The sequence below is a fragment of the Pan paniscus genome, chromosome 7, assembly GCF_029289425.2.
Source record: "Pan paniscus chromosome 7, NHGRI_mPanPan1-v2.0_pri, whole genome shotgun sequence".
In the NCBI taxonomy this organism is placed as follows: domain Eukaryota; kingdom Metazoa; phylum Chordata; class Mammalia; order Primates; family Hominidae; genus Pan; species Pan paniscus.
The window spans coordinates 119,884,634-119,901,777 of record NC_073256.2 but is presented as its reverse complement, the minus strand read 5'-3'; the positions used below and the strand labels follow the sequence as shown (position 1 = coordinate 119,901,777).

The window sequence follows — 17,144 nt, the reverse complement described above, 5'->3', positions numbered from 1 at the left end:
CTCACACACCCTGGGCAGGGGTTCTCAAGACAGAAAGGGACTTGAAAATATGGCAGTCCATGTTTTCTGCTGTCTTTCCACTCCTTGCTTTTCACACCTAATGTGCTCAGCACGTTAATGGGACATAGGAACTGAGTTGTACAAAGTGGCTGGTTTCCATTTCAGAGCCAAGCATCTCTCCATGAGGGCCAAGAAAAAGGGGAAAGATATTTCCCTCAAACCCGGGCTCTGCATTTTTGTGCGTTTTTCCCCCATCACCTCCTACAATGTTTCTTCAGTTACACAAATGAAATATTTCCCAGAAACCTCTTCTGTCTTCCCATTATTTACCTGACACATTTTAACTTACTTGGGGAAATATTTGCTAATTTTATTTCAATGACAGGTTTTACATCTCTCCCAAAAGCAGTTTTTAAAAGTGCTTGAAATTCATAACTGAGTATCATGGTTCCTTAGACACAAATTTGAATGATTAATTGGATATTTTCCATTCCACTACAAGTCAGGTTGTGCAGAGCCTGCCCTCTGCCTCTGGCTGCAGCAAACTGTGAAGAATCGGCTTGTCAGTGTACCGGGGCGGCCCGCAGCATCTCCATTTCCTTTATTGTGAACTCTTCGTCTTTATGAGCGATTCCTAGCTGAATTCAAAAGGAACCCCTTTCCCCACCTGAAATTCTTAGCTCCTGCTTCCTCTGCTTCTCCCCGCTTCCTTAGGAAACTGGGCTCTGCCTTAGGCAGGCTTGGCCATTAAGCATCAGCTCCTGGCGCAACAAAAGCTGATCTCTGCAAGCCTGCGAGACGCCCGCTCCCAACCGCACAATCAGTGAACCCTCGGGTCCAGCTGCTCCGCCTCAGGGATTCCAGTATGGCCACATTTTGGTGATGTTGCTGCAGATACTGCGGTATAATTGCAGGAAGCTCTTCTTTGAAGACGGGGAACTATCCAGAGGTGTGCTGGGGGAGGCGCCTGCCAACAGAAAGAACCGATTGCGCAGGTCTCTTCCCAACTCCATGTTCAGTGAAGTGATGCTGGTGGCAAGGAAATCAGCAAACATTACAAACCAGGGCCTCCCCCGCCTCCTCACCACACCCTGGAGCATCCAGTTACTACACGGCACTGGCAATACCCCCTTTTAAAAAATCCCTCAAAAGAGACAGCAGCCTGTGCAATTAGAATCTTCTCCATCTCACCCTCCCCGTCATTTTCTGGAAGCGCCCGGTGCTAAATGGGAGCCAAGCGATTGTGAATCACACAGCCTCTTTTGAAGGGACGTCTTTCTTTTCAGTCCTCATTGACTGTCTTCCCCTTGTTAGGCCCTCTGGCGTTCTCCACGGGCTGCAGGGTCACTCAAAGCTCCTGCCATTGGAGCTTTCGCTTTTCTTTACATCGACTTCTCTGTGGGTTTATTTCTAATAACTTCATGATCCAACAGGCAGTCCTCTCTGTTCACAGTGGTTCCCAAATCCCAGGGAGGATCGCTATGAATACAGATTACAAGGCCCAGCCTCCAAGCCAATCAGTGGCACAGGAATTTATGTTTTTGGTCTGCTCCCCAGGTGGCTCTGGTAAGCCAGCCTAGCTCCAGGCATAGGGTTGGGATGGCATTTGGAAACCACAGAAAAACCATCTGTGAATGAGTATGCTGCACTCTTCCTCAGCAGCCCCTGAGAGTTAGGACCCAGCCTGGCTGAGGCTGCAGGACTCACCCAGCCTGTTCTCTCGTTAAGGGCTGACAGACAACATCTGAGGGCTTCCGCTCTGTCATCCTTCAGCCCACATAACATGGGGAGTGTCAGTGACTTTCCTGATTACCCAGGGATGCACAGGCTGGCTCTGAGGTACAAGAGGGGGTGAACTGATTAATTCCCTCTTGAAAAGCTTAATTGTGCATCGTTTTCTAATTTGTCATTTGCAAACGAAGCACAGGCTGCCAGGTGAGCTCAGCTGCACCCAATTAAAGGTCAGACCCCCCCCATCATTCCCTGAGTGACTCACAGTTACACCCCACCCCCACGCTGATGATGAGTGGGTGTCCTCCATCTCAGTGGCTCCCAAAATCCAGGTTGCAAATTAATCACCTTGGAGCTTATTAAAATTCAAATTCCTGGGCTCCTTCCCGGGTTCCTGTTTCAGTAGGTCCAGGGTGGGGTCCAGGAACCACTGCGTTTAACAAGCTCCCCAGGTGAGTTCACTTATGCAGCTAGTTCTGCTTAAGCCAAAATGTCTTTCATGAAGTCTGGTCTCCTTAAGGGTATTATATTCCCTGAAGGAATTCCTCTGGAGTAACAATGAATCAGCTTTTTCCTTAGCTCCTTTTACAAATAAATACTGAGTTTCAGACGTCAAGCCATGCAATTCAGCGGAGGAAAGTGACTAATAGCGGGGGCCATCTGGCCAGCCACACTTCCACTGGGAACACTGGGATATGGTGAGTGACGGGGGAACATCCCAAGCAGGTGGGCTGCTCCCTCAAAGGGAAGGAGGGCACGGATGAGGGCAGAAAAGGCCTTGCTGAAACAGCTGGATGGAATGTTCCCCTACCAGGGTTAATTTGTGCAGTTTCTTTTTGTGAGGGTAATCACCAAATTAAATGTTTTAATTACTGAAATTACTTATGCATTTCTTTTGAGAAAAAGAGCATATCAGAACACAGCATCTACTCCCCAGAGGGGCAAATGCTTTGCTTCCAGGGAAGGGGGTGTCTGGAGGAGTCCATTTTAATTTCATTATAAAACCGGCTTGAGAAATAAAGGTCTGGGATTGACACGTATTCCCAGCCAGCTGTGACTTAATGAGCACAATTCAAAGCTTGGAACCTGCTAGCCACATCCATATTAATATGTCTGTGGGAAAAAAACAACAGGGAAAGTGACAAACTGCTATCCCTAGTATTTGAAATGAATTTTAAATGACTGTTAAAATGGCTAACACGGGCAAGCATCACTTCAAGGCAGCCCAGCTGTCTGGCCTCCCCTCCTGTCAATAACACCTCTGGTAGGAAGAAGCTGTTTCACACAGATCAGCAAGTCCCGAGTCCCAGGGCCAGGTCAGCAGGTTTGGCAGAAGAGATGCAGCTGTGTTCTGAACCTGATCCATCCCCCAAAACCCCAGAACCTGGAAGGGCCTCTCCCCTCCTTTTATCTTGAATTGTTTGTTGCATAACCATCAGAGTCATTATGATGGTAATAGTCTTTGTGATTCTGATTTTCCCAGGCAGAGGCACATGAAAGTAAGAAAAATGTCTTGTTCGAACATTTTGAGATGCTAAAAATAAAAGGTGCTGGGTAAGCCTGTGGTGTTAATAAGTACAAGGCGAGAGGGTGGGTGTGGGTGGCAAAGACAAAGGAAATGCAGAAACCAAGGGCTGTGTGTTTTGACATTCAAGGAGAACAGCCACCTGGTACCACTGGGAAGAGGCCCCTGGGTGGATGAGCTAGTGCTGTAGTACCTGTGGGTGGGGGGAAGGCGCCTCCTGGGTTCTGGAGAGCAGCGCATGCACACGCTCAAGGTGAAGGTCTTGGCATTTCCCTAAGATTGCACTCTGTGTCTGTTGCTGTTGTGTGTTGCCGGGAGGCAGTCCTGACTCAGAGCCTGGACTCTCAAATCACACAGATCCTGCCTCCTCCACTTCATTCAAAAGAGTTTCAACTGGGCCATGGGCCTTGATTTTTTTCATCTGGAAATGGGGTTAAAATACCAATTTCATTGGGCATTTTCTGAGAATTAAATGAAAAGATTTAAGTACATACTTTATCTCAGGGTCTAGCACAGAGTAAGTCCTCAGTGGTTTTTGTTACCATTTCTGACACATAGCTCAGTAGCATGGAGTTTCCAGGTTATTCTCCAATTAAAAACATCTTTCCGTACATATTGGACACTCATCCTCTGAGACTAATTGAGCAAGCAAATCAAAGGAGGAGATCATTTTGCTTTGAGCTGCACAAACCCTCTCATTCATTTTCTCTTAAACTGGTATTTTTCAGACTATGTCCCCTGCAATCTGAAAATTCTGTAAGCATTTGCTTTCAATTTACATTTCTTTTTTATATTTTACCAGCTTTAAATGGCAAACCTTTATCAAGTTAGGTTGTAATTTTTTCTATTCTTTTTTTTTTTTTTTTTTTTTTTTGAGACGGAGTCTTGCTCTGTTGCCCAGGCTGGAGTGCAGTGGCATGATCTTGGCTCACTGCAGGCTCCGCCTCCTGGGTTCACACCATTCTCCTGCCTCAGCCTCCCAAGTAGCTGGGACTACAGGCACCTGCCACCATGCCCGGCTAATTTTTTTATTTTTAGTAGAGACGGGGTTTTACCAGGTTAGCCAGGATGGTCTCAATCTCCTGACCTCGTGATCTGCCCGCCTCGGCCTCCCAAAGTGCTAGGATTATAGGCGTGAGCCACTGTGCCCAGCCAATTTTTTCTAATTTGGTCTTGGGGTCTCTCTCTTGAGAGTGGCCATAAGCCAAGCTAGCCACTCTGTAGGAGAGCACTGGGGTATGAGTTGGGGGTGGGGGTGTGTGGGTGGGTGACGGTGAAGTTAGGTTCAGGTGTGTGCATCAGGTAGGCCACAATGGGGAAATGAAACCAAAATTCATGATATGTATTACTTACAGGTCCCAGAAGAGCTAGGGGTCCCAGTGGGTGGCCAACAGGAAGTCTGTAGGTGGCGGGGAGCACAGCCATCAGGTGGAGCAAGGGCTTTGAGACTGTGTCTTTTTTGAGTGTTTGTTGAAACCAAAAAAACACACAGCTCTGTCGCCCAGGCTGAAGTGCAGTGGTGCAATCATGGCTCACTGCAGCCTCAACCTCCCAGCCTCAAGTGATCCTCCTACCTCATCCTCCTGAGTGGCTGGGACTATGGGTGCATGCCACCACACCCATGACTCTGGCATTGACCATTAGGTTTATTATGGCCAGCAGTTCTGGGCTGTGTTGAGTTTTGTGTCAATGGGATAGAACAATGGGGCTAGAGCACAAACAATCACACTGGAAGGGGAAGATGTAACTAGGCCAAAGGTCATGGAGTATGACTAGGTTTCAAATAACTTATGTCAGGCCTAAAAACAGATGCCTCGGCAGGAACTATATTAAGCAAATTTATGATGTTATTTGCATGAATAGCTCTTTTAATCTTCACAATTATCCTATAAAGTGAGTGCTATTGTTATCCTCCTTTTACTGATGAGAAAACTAAGGCATAGAGAATTAAGCAGTGTTTCCAAGGCCATGAAGCTAGTAAATGGCAGAGCTGAGGTTCAAATCCAAGGAATCTGACTCCAGAGCCTTTCTTGGTCACTATTTCACATGCTGTCTCTAAAAACTGTAACAAACACATGCAAACACAAACATGCACATTCAGATATTCCATATCAGATTGTGACTTGGTGGAGACCACCACATCATGGACTAGTGCCACCAGACTAACCTTTTTAGAGAAAAAAACCTCATTCATCCATTCATTCAATGAACAAATGTTTATTGAGTATGTACTATATGTTTCCAAGACTTTCCTGTAACTATATGGATAAGAAAGATTATAGCTCTACCTTCATTTCTTTTTTGTTTTGTTTTGAGATGGAGTTTCACTCTTGTTGTCCAGGCTGGAGTGCAATGGCACAATCTCGGCTCACTGCCAATGGTACACATCTCTTCTTAACCTGATATTCAGAAATACTCATTCAGTCAATGGTACACATCTCTTCTTAACCTGATATTCAGAAATATCGCACTAATAACTTGAAATTGGCCATAGTGGAAGTATTTACACCATGGTAATTGGCAAATCCTACAAACCAGGTCGTTTGTTGCTCACTGCAACCTCCGCCTCGTGGGTTCAAGTGATTCTCCTGCCTCAGCCTCCCAAGTAGGTGGGATTATAGGTGAGCACCACCATGCCCAGCTAATTTTATATTTTTAGTAGAGACAGAGTTTCACCATGTTGGTCAGGTTGGTCTCGAACTCATGACTTCAAGTAATCCACTCGCCTCAGCCTCCCAAAGTGCTGGGATTACAGACATCAGCCACTGTGCCTGGCCTCAACCCTCATTTCTTAAAAATACTCAGATCTGGTTCTTGCTTTGGCAGCAAACATCCTAAAGTTGGAATGATACACAATTATCATGGCTGCTGCCCAAGGATGATATGAAAATTCATGAAATGTTCCATATAAAAAAGAAACGGAAAAAAAATTCAGGCTGTACTTATCCATTCACTTAAAATCAAGCCCAGCATAATAGTGAGCTGTGCAATAACTGGCAAGTGAGGGCACCGGGTGGTAAACAGAACATATTAATCATTTGAATGTTTATTATGATTTGGATGCTACTCAGTGGACTTGTATTCGTGACAAGACATGTGGGCAGCAGATTCAGTTTTTAAACAAAAATCTGCTTTTTCAAGCATTTAGATTAGTTTAGTTGAAGGATATCCTGAGAGTACCAGCATGTTGTTAAAGGCCGTGACCATTTGCAATCACACATAGGTGGGAATCAGGATTTTATTGATTCCATGTAACAGAACCATCAGACAGGAGGAAACACTTGATGCTGAGGCCCAACTAAACCTAATTTAAGTTTTTTATTTTTAGACCAGGCTCCGTGTCTCATGCCTGGACTCCCAGTACTTTGGGAGGCGGAGGCAGGAGGATTGCTTGAGTCCAGGAATTTCTACAAAAAATTTAAAAAATTAACCAAGCATGGCAGTGTGTGCCTGTAGTCCTAGCTACTCAGGAGGCTGAGGAGGGAGGATTGCTTGAGCCCAGAAGGTAGAGGTTACAGTGAGCTGTGATTGTGCCACTGCATTCCAGCCTGGGAGACAGAGTGACACCTTGTCTCAAAAAAAATTGTTTTTTTCATTGAGAGAGGATAAAATTTTGATTGATGTTCAAAATTGGTGTTCCCTATCATCAAAATCTATTGCAGACGTTCATCTGTTAATACTAATGTGTAATGAAATTTTATGTATTTCAACTGTAAAAATGTCTTTTTAGACAGGTACTACCAAATACTGATAGCAATTTATGAGCATATAATTTTAGTTGAGCATATTTATTGCTGGGAAGGCATTTACAGAATCTCCTCTGGTTGTTCTTCTGTGTCCTTGGAATATCCTTTTTAACAAACTGGTAAACTTAAGTGTTTCCCTGAGTTCTATGAGCCATTCTAATGAATGATCAAACCCAAGGAGTGGCTTATGGAAACCTCTGATTTATAGCCTTGGTCAGAAGCACAGGAGGCCTGTACTTGCAACTGGGACCTGAAGTAGGAGCCTGTCTTGCAGGACTGAGCCTTTAACTTATGAGTTCTGAAGCTAACTGCAGGTAGATGGTGTGAGAATTGACTGAAATTTAGGACAAGCTGGTGTCCACTGGAGAATGGATGTGTGGGAAGAAAAAAAACCCACACGTTTGGTATCAGAAATGAAGTACAAGAATGAGTGTGAGTATAGAAAGGAAAAAGTTTTTTTCCTATTATTCAGCTTGTAAGTAGTGAAGCTGGATTGCAACACAGAATGACTAGCCCCAAGCCTGTGCTTATATATTATTTTTTATATTTGTATCATAGTCTACAAACTGATTTATTTTTATTTTTTATTTTATTTTACTTTATTTTTTTGAGATGGAGTCTCGCTTTGTCACCCAAGCTGGAGTACAGTGGTGCAATCTCGGCTCACTGCAACCTCCCCCTCCTGGGTTCAAGCAATTCTCCTGCCTTAGCCTCCAGAGTAGCTGGGATTACAGGTGCTCGCCCCCACACCGGCTAATTTTTTTGTATTTTTATTAGAGACGGGGTTTCACCATGTTGGCCATACTCGTCTCAAACTCCTGACCTCAAGTGATCTGCCCACCTCAGCCTCCCAAAGTGTTGGGATTACAGGTGTGAGCCACCACGCCTGGCCTGATTTTATTTTATTTTTATTTATTTATATTTTTTTGAGATGGAATCTTGCTCTGTTGCCCAGGCTGGAGTGCAGTGGCACGATCTCAGCTCACTGCAACCTCTGCCTCCCGGGTTCAAGCGATTTTCCTGCCTCAGCCTCCCAAGTAGCCGGGACTACAGGCATGCACCACCATGCCTGGCTAATCTTTGTATTTTTAGTAAAGATGGGGTTTCTCCATGTTGGCCAGGCTGGTCTTGAACTCCTGATCTCAAGTGATCCATCTGCCTCAGCCTCCCAAGGTGTTGGGATTACAGACGTGAGCTACCGCGCCCGGCCAGCCACTGCGTCCAGCCTAATTTTATTTTTAAAACCTACTTTTCCTCCATTTAATTCATCTTGAACATCATAAAGATGATTCCTGAAAAAATACTCTAGCTTCACTTAGATGTGTTAAGTCAGGGCGTGTCTGCTAAGGCTCAGGCAAGCATTCTCCTTAAAAAAGCAGAGTTTATCATATTTGCAGCACCTAGAAGATGAATTTGCTTAAAACAAAAAAATAGCAGTTACTCTTCTCTGCTTTGAAACCATAATGGAAGACCACAAGGTCAGGAAATACGATGATTCATGTTGACACCTGTGTTTGTAAAGATTTTTTAGGGGGAAGACTCATATTCAGTTTTTTCAGGTTTAGCATAAATGGTTACTTGATAATGAAAGTTATAGCTCTGGTTAAGAAGATAAGAATTAGAGGTTAAAAAGAAACTATAAAATAGACTCTAAGTTCCATTTATAGAGTCTTATTAAATTGGCATCATTCTAAAACATATAAGCAAAGGTTAATAGTTTGACAGCGTAAAAATTTTAAACTCCTGTGTATCAAAACAACAGGAACCACATATAAAAAATAACAAACCAACTGAAATATTTGAGGAAACAAACCAATAGTTAATATACTTATAAAACACGCCACAAACTAAGCAGAATAAGTGAACTCCCTGATGGGCAAAAGCAATTCACAAAAGAAAATTAAACATATAAAATGTACTTGACCTCATGAGTAATAAAAGAAGTGAAAAATGAAGCAATAACAAAATATTCTAGAGGAGGTAATATCCCTGAGGCACTGCATCATCCCTGGCTGGTTTCCCTAAACCCAGCTTACACCTTTGTACCTTTTTTATTAGATGTCCCTCAATTGCCCAGGTTTAGTGTGCCACCTGTTTCCTGTCAGGCCCTGACTGGTGCTGGCAAGATGTATGAAATCAGAATCTAAGTTCTATTTTTAAGAAAGTTCATTAGCAGCATTACCTATAATAGCAAAAACTCAAAACAGAAACAAATAACCAAAATAAGAGACTGATTAAGCAAATTATAGTACCTCCATATAGAATATAAAAATATAGATGGGTGCAGTGGTGTGTGCCTGTAATCCTAACTACTTGGGAGGCTGAGGAAGGAGGATCACTTGAACCCAGGAGTTCAAGGCTAGTCTGAACAACATGGTAAGACCCCCGCCTCAAAAACAAACAAAAGAATATAAAAATATATTAACAATCATCTTCTTAAAGAATATTACTGAAAAGATAAAGCATACACAGTATATTCCTAAATTAAAAACACACAAAATTGTGTATATAATAATGTCCCATTTTGTTAAAAAAATTTAAAGGGAAAAACATTAAATCATATAATGTTACATTTTAATAAAGAGTATATAAATATGTGCTTACATATCATATATAAAACAGTATATGTGTTATGTTTGTTTTATAGATGTTTTATAATATGCCATGTTACATTTATATAATATACAATGTATACTATATATATAGATTTATTGATTCATTATATTATGTCACTTTTTATAAAGAATTCTCTACATCTCTACCGGTACATGTTTATGTCATGCATCTGTTATATAAACCACATAATATACATGTTACAAATCACATACATGTATATATATGCATGAATGTACAGCGCTCTCCCACGTGTCATCCGAGGTCACTCTGGGACTGAAATAAAACGGGTTGTATCCTCCAGTCCACGTTGGCGTAAAGTACAATGAACAGTGTCCTCCTCAAGTTTATCCAGATTCCCAGGAGCTCACTGCTGCCTCTGGACTGTGGGGTTCATTCTCAGACCAACCAGACTTCTTTTTTCCCTTCTCTGCTCCAGCTCAGAGGTGGGATTCAGCCATTTCTCTGGATTCCTCCAAAACCACCTTCGCAAGGAAAATGAGCATGTGGCAGACGTTTTCTTTCTTCTTTTTTTTTCTTTTTAGAGATCGGATCTGGCTCTGTTGCCCAGGCTCGTCTTGAACTCCTGGGCTCAAGCAATCCTCCCACCTCGGCCTCCCAAAGTGCTGGGATTACAGGCATAGCCTGTACCACGCCCAGCCTAGCATTCTCTCAATGTTCAGAGCAGCACAGCGTGGGTGCCTCTTGTGTAGAAAGCCCCCACTGCTTGCAGGGCTCTGGCTGCCGGGGTGGGGCGGGGCCTGGGGGCGACGGTATTTGCGCCCCTCCAGGCTGGCCCTCCCTCTAGGATTTCCTCGCTTCAGTGTGTCCCCCACCTTCCCATCTCGTGCTACACCTCCTGGCATTACAGACAAGACCCCTTGATGACTGTGACAGACATCCGGTCTGGGACAGAAGATAACAAAGAGAAAGCCTTACCAGTCCATCCTCCCACAGCCACCAGGAGGAGTGAGAACGATGCCAGCACAGCTCAGCACACGGCACAGCGCACAGCACAGAGCACGTAGAACACAGCGCACAACAAAGCACACAGCGCACGGAGCACAGCACAGAGCACACACGCGCAGCACACAGCGCACGGAGCACACAGCACAGAGCACACAGCACAGAGCACACAGCACAGCGCACACAGCACAGTGCATACAGCACACAGCGCACACAGCACAGAGCGTGCAACACAGCACAGAGCGCACCGCGTGCACAGCACACAGCGAGCACGGACCACACAGCGCACGGAGCACACAGCGCACGGAGTGCACAGCACAGCGCAGGCTTCTGGAGCAGATTCTGGAGGCAGTCCTGGCTCCGCCACTTACCAGCTGTGCGGTTTGGGGCACAGTTCTTCCCCTGCCTTAGTTTATTTATCTACAGAATGGGGTGGGACTAATATTTAGTAGGGTTGCTGAGAATTAAATGAGTTAAATATAGAAGAATATCTTTGAACTTGGCAGGCAGTAGACAAAAGTTTCTTAGAGTTAATATGTATGAAGTGCTTAGTGTTTGGCACATAGTAAATAATATTCGATGTGATGTTTTTCTCCACAAATACGAATTATGTCCTCAGCCACCGTAACTGCCCAAGGGGTTCACCTTGCCTGCTGCCTAGACTGAGCCGATTCATCAAGACAGGGGAATTGCAATAGAGAAAGAGTAATTTACGCAGAGCCGGCTGTGCAGGAGACCGGAGTTTTTTTTATTACTCAAATCAGTCTCGCCAAGCATTCGGGGAGTCGAGTTTTTAAGGATAACTTGGTGAGTGGGGGGAAGCCAGTGAGCCAGGAGTGCTGATTGGTCAGGGATGAAATCATAGGAAGTCGAAACTGTTGTCTTGTGCTGAATCAGTTCCTGGGGGGCCAGGGGCACAAGATCCGATGAACCAGTTTATTGATCTGGGTGGTGCCAGCTGATCTATCAAGTGCAGGGTCTGCAAAATATCTCAAGCACTGATCTTAGGACCAGTTTAAGGAGGATCAGAATCTTGTAGACTTCCAGCTGCATGACTCCTAAACCATAATTTTTAATCTTGTGGGTAATGTTAGTCCTACAAAGGCAATCTAGTCCCTAGGCAAGAAGGAGGTCTGCTTTGGGAAAGGGCTGTTACCGTCTTTGTTTAAATTAGAAAAACTAAGCCTCTCCCAAAGTTAGTTCAGCCTATGCCCAGGAATGAACAAGGACAGCTTGGGGGTTAGAAGAAAGATAGAGTCAGTTAAGTTAGATCTCTTTCACTGTCTCAGTCATGATTTTACAAAGGCGGTTTCACCATCCCTCCCATGAACATGCAGGAGCAGCTAAAGGCAATTTGGTTTTGAATTACATGTTTATCCTTATATCTAAACTACCAGAAGAATATATTTCAAAATGTAGGAGATGGGGCTGGGCGAGGTGGCTCTCACACCTGTAATCCCAGCACTTTGGGAGGCTGAGGGGGCTGGATCACTTGAGTTCAGGAGTTCAACACCAGCCTGGGCAACATGGTGAAACCCCGTCTCTACAAAAAATACAAAAAAAGTTAGCTGTGCATGGTGGTGTGCACCTGTAGTCCCAGCTACTCAGGAGGCTGAGATGGGAGGATCGTTTGAGCCTGGGAGGTCCAGTCTGCAGTGAGCTGTGATTGCACTGTTGCACTTCAGCCTGTGTGACAGAATGAGACCCTGTCTCAAAGAAAACAAAAGTAGGAGATGGGATTATGGTGCTTACTTTTTTCCTTTTCTTTACTTTGTGCCCTTTCAAATTTTCCAAAGTTTGTATATTGAGCATTTGTTATTTTTGCAACTATGGAAAATGCCAATTTTCTTTCCCCCCAAAAGACAAGAGAAGGCTCCTGGGATGATAATGGTGTAGGTTAGGAGAAACTTGTTTCCGTGAGTTGATTAAATCTCAAACACCAGGCAAGGCTCCTTGGGAAATGGGTGGACCTTAAAAATTAATGATTCCCTGCTGTTTGCGTCTCAGAAGAAACCTGTGTTTATTTATTGCTCTTCAGACTTGCCATTTCAGCATATTGAAAAGAAACCAAACAGAGAGAAATTAAAAGTGCATGACTCGATTCCTTCCTACAAGCTAAATTGTTCTGAAAATTTCCTCTTGGATTCCCAGATTTTAAGAGGCTTAGTCTGCTTCCTGCCCCTAATTGCTCTATTAATTTAATCTGCTCAAAGTCTCCCAAGAGTCTAGGTCATCCACCTTTGGGGCTGGCTCTGTCTGGTATGGACTGGTCTTCTCCATAGACAGTTTTGCTGAGTTGTTTTACATGTTACCCAACCTTCTATTTTGCTAGTTTTCTCCTTCCAAGAGGGTTTCTCCTGACCTAATTAAATGAGTTCTGGTATTTGTGTGAATTTGCCCATTGAAATGATGTGAACCTATTTTCCTTTTTTCAGTAGGGACCTAGAGCTACACGTTTGTCCTAATTTTCCTGTTTTGGGTTCCTGATCATTTATCTTATGAGCACTCTGTAGCTTTATGTGTATCTAGCATAAATTGACTCTTTGCATAAAAACAGACTCAGCAAATTTGTCTTTCTGAGCCTTCATTTCCTCATCTGTAAAGTGGGGACAAAAACATGTGTATTCAGGCCAGATGCAGTGGCTCACACCTGTAATCCCAACACCTGGGGAGGCCAAGGGTGGGGGGGCCGATCACTTGAGTTCAGGAGTTCGAGACCAACCTGACCGACATGGCGAAACCCTATCTCTACTAAAAATACAAAAATTAGCCAGGTATGGTAGCGCACGCCTGTAGTCCCAGGCTGCAGCAGGAGAATCGCTTGAACCCAGGAGGTGAGCTGAGATTGCACCAGTGCACTCGAGTCTGGGCGATAGAGTGAGACTCCATCTAAAAATATATATATATATGTGTGTATGTATTTGTTTCCTGGGATGCTGTAACAAATGACCTCAAACTGGGTGGCTTAAAACAATAGAAATGTATTCTCTTATAGTTTTAGAGGCCAGAAGCACAGAATTGAGATGTCAGCAAGGCCAAGCTGACATCTTGGCCTTTGATTCTCCCTCCAAAGAGAATCCTGGAAGGGGAGGATCCTTCCAGCTCTGGCCTTCTCTGACTTGTGGCAACAAAGATTTCACCTTCTGCTTCTATCCTCACATGGCCTTCTTTCCTGTGTCTCTCCTGTTTCACATCTTTTTTTCCTCTGTCTTGCAAGGACACCAGTCATTACATTTACTGTAAATCCACGATAATTTCATCCCCAAATCAATAACTCTGTTCTATCTGCAAAGACCCTATTTTCAAATAAGGTCACATTCACAGGTATCTAGAGTCACAATTTGGACATATATTTTGGGGAAACACTATTCTATCACTACAACATATCAATCTTGTTGAGTTGCTCTGTGAGTATTAACATGAAACACCAGGCTGGGCATGGTGGCCAATACCTGCAATCCCAGTGCTTTGGGAGGCCAAGGTAGAAGGACCGCTTGAGGGCAGGAGTTTGAGACCAGCCTGGGTAACATAGTGAGACCCCAGCTCTACAAAAGTTTTTTTTTAATTAGCTGTGCATGGTAGTGCATGCCCATAGTCCCAGCTACTTGGGAGGCTGTCAGGAGGATCATTTGAGCCTGAGAGATCAAGGCTGCAGTGAGCTATGATTGTACCACTGCACTCCAGCCTAAGTGATAGAGTGAGACCCTGTCTCTAAAAAAAAAAAACAGAGGCTGGGTGCGGTGGCTCATGCCTGTAATCCCAGCACTTTGGGAGGCCGAGGCGGGTGGATCACAAGGTCAGGAGATCGAGACCATCCTGGCTAAAACGGTGAAACCCCGTCTCTATTAAATATACAAAAAAATTAGCCGGGCGTGGTGGTGGGCACCTGTAGTCCCAGCTACTCAGGAGACTGAGGCAGGAGAATGGCATGAACCCGGGAGGCGGAGCTTGCATTGAGCCGAGATCGCGCCACTGCACTCCAACCTGGGCGACAGAGCGAGACTCCATCTAAAAGAAAGAAAGAAAGCAGGCCGATGTGGTGGATCACGCCTGTCATCCCAACACTTTGGGAGGCCAAGGCAGGCGGATCACCTGAGGTCAGGAGTTTGAGACCAGCCTGGCCAACATGGTGAAACCCGGTCTCTAAAGTACAAAAATTAGCTGGGCGTGGTGGTGTGCAAATGTAATCCCAGCTACTCAGGAGGCCGAGGCAGGAGAATAGCTTGAACCTGGGAGGCGAGGTTGCAGTGAGCCAAGACTGCACCACTGCACTCCAGCCTTGGCAACAGAGTGAGACTACTTCTCAAAAAGAAGAAAAGAAAAAAAAGGAAGAAAATGATATGGTAATGTGTGTAATGTAGCTAGCATAGAGCTTGACACACAGTGTGTGCTCAACCAATAATAATCACCATAATTGCTATCATCACAAGAATACTTACATTGGGCCAAGCCTTATACCAAGCCTATCTGAGCCAGAACTGGGGCTCCAACACAGGTTGCTGTGGCTTGGAGCCCATGCACTGCTCTGCTGCACTCAATTGCCTTAGTCTCATCTCTCTACTTCTCTGCTGTGACCCAGCACCTCCCCCTCTACCCCTTCCACACTTTGCACATTGACCCAGAGTTATGCGTGGTGGTGTTTATTGGGAAGAATTAGTAATGGAGGATGGGAAGAGAGAGAGAAGCTTCTCTGAGTCCTTGTGAGGGCAGCTGACTTGCCCCAGGGTGGGTGACCTAAGGAGGAAGTCACAGTGTCTTTGTTGCCCTCATCTGGAAAGTCACATGTCACTTCTGTGGCCCTTTATTGACTGGAATTGAGTCAGTAAGCATAGCCCATACTAAAGGGGAGGAGACATAGGTGTCACCCTTTGAAAGAAGTATCAAAGAATCTGTAGACATATTTAAGAACTACCACGCTACCCATGGGGGAGAGACGGCCTTTGTCTAGGAACAGAATCAGGCTCTTTAGCCAAGCCACTATGAGTGGTGCAGAGGCAGGCTGGAGCTGGGTTTAGGAGCAGGGGCTGAGGAGTGCTAAATTGTCCCAAGGTGTTGCAATCCGATGGGAAGAACTTGAATTTGAGGTCAAAAGAAGAGAAGAAGATAAAAAGGGGAGTGAGGAGAGAGGATGTAACTGCATGATTGGTTAATTTTGCCTGCTGCCCAGATACAGCCAATTGATCAAGACAGGGGAATTGCAATAGAGAAAGAGTTTAATGCACATAAAGCTGGCTAAACAGGAGACTGGAATTTTTGGTTACTCAAATCAGCCTCCCCAAAAATTGGAGGCTAGAGTTTTCTAAAGATAGTTTGGCAGGAGGGGCTAGGGAATGGCTGCTGCTGACTGGTTGGGGATACAGTCATAGGGGTGTGGAAATGGTCTTTGTGCGCTGAGTCCACTTCTAGGTGGGGGCCACAGGACCTGTTGAGGGTTGAGTCTCTGGTCCCAGTGGAGTCACCCGGTCATCAGAAATGCAAAAGTCTGAAAAGACATCTCAAAAGGCCAAGCTTAAGTTCTACAATAGTAATGTTATTTACAGAAGTAATTGGGGAAGTCACAAATGTTATGACCTCCAGAACAATGGCTGGTAATTAACTATGCCTACATTTTAGCAGAATTCAGACCCCTCTTATCCTCCAAACCTAGTAGTCTTTCATTACTTTTACAAAGGCAGTTTAGTTTTAGGAAGGACTATTATTTAAGCTATAAATTAAAATTCTCCCAAAGTTAGCTTGGGCTACACCCAGGAATGATCAAGTGCAGTTTGAAGGTGAGCGGCAAGAGGGAGTTTGTTAGATCAGATCTCTTTCATTATCATAATTTTCTCACTGTTCTAATTTTTGCAAATGCAGTTTCAAGGAGGGAGAGTAGGAGCAAACCCTTCTGGCCACAAGTGGGGTGGCAGAAAGATTTGTAAGAACAGGGCTTGCTAAAATGTTTGATGTTGTGTTGCTGGAATATAAGACTCCTCCATTTTACCAAACCATTAATCAAGCTTGCTACACATGCTCTCTCTCTCTCTACACACACACACACACACACACACACACACAGATTCCTTTGTGAGAGGCTTTTAATGGTCACTCTAAGGGGCTAAGATTTCTTTCCAGGTTCACAGAGTGCTGAGCAGCGACCACACTTGAGGGCAGCAAGCGATCCATCCATGAACTTACGTATGCCACAGAAGAAGATGCTTTGGCCGTAGGCCTCTGGAAATTCTCAGCAATCTAGGAAAAGGCAATGGTGTTTCCCTGAGCCTGGAAAAGGAGGCAGTCTTAAGAAACAGTGGCCTAGCAGCAGTCCCAACCCACCTGAGAGTGCTCACCTGGGAAGGGCAGGACCTGTCCCTGTTTCCAGAAACAGCCTTCAGGCAAGAGGAAATCGTGATTAGCTACTCTACAGCAGTACAGGGGGTGGGTATTAGCTCTTTGGGATTAATTTTGTTATTAACTGTCCTCAGAGGACTCCGTGTTTTCTGACAGAACGCTAAGATGTTGTTTTGCAGGTTTTCTTCTTTATTTTAAGTCATTTGCTTTTATCTTCCACAATAAATGGTGATTTG

The 17,144-nt window shown here is 44.6% G+C and overlaps 1 protein-coding gene and 1 pseudogene across 2 annotated transcripts in view; one reads left to right on the top strand and one right to left on the bottom strand.

The window, feature by feature from the left end:
• ODF1 (outer dense fiber of sperm tails 1) overlaps nucleotides 1-10,986 on the bottom strand; it is a 35,373-nt gene extending 24,387 nt beyond the window's left edge. The window contains exons 1-2 of one of the 2 annotated variants that reach the window (XR_008626455.1): nucleotides 10,555-10,986; nucleotides 5,545-5,655 (exon numbers count right to left, since the gene is read on the bottom strand). The gene's annotated coding sequence lies outside the window, so the exon portion shown is untranslated. Of the gene's footprint in view, nucleotides 1-5,544; nucleotides 5,656-9,580; nucleotides 10,101-10,554 lie in introns of those variants that run through there. The other variant, XR_008626454.1, reaches the window with a different exon arrangement.
• On the top strand, nucleotides 6,071-6,169 carry LOC112440738 (U6 spliceosomal RNA; annotated as a pseudogene).
• Nucleotides 10,987-17,144: the final 6,158 nt, after the last annotated feature.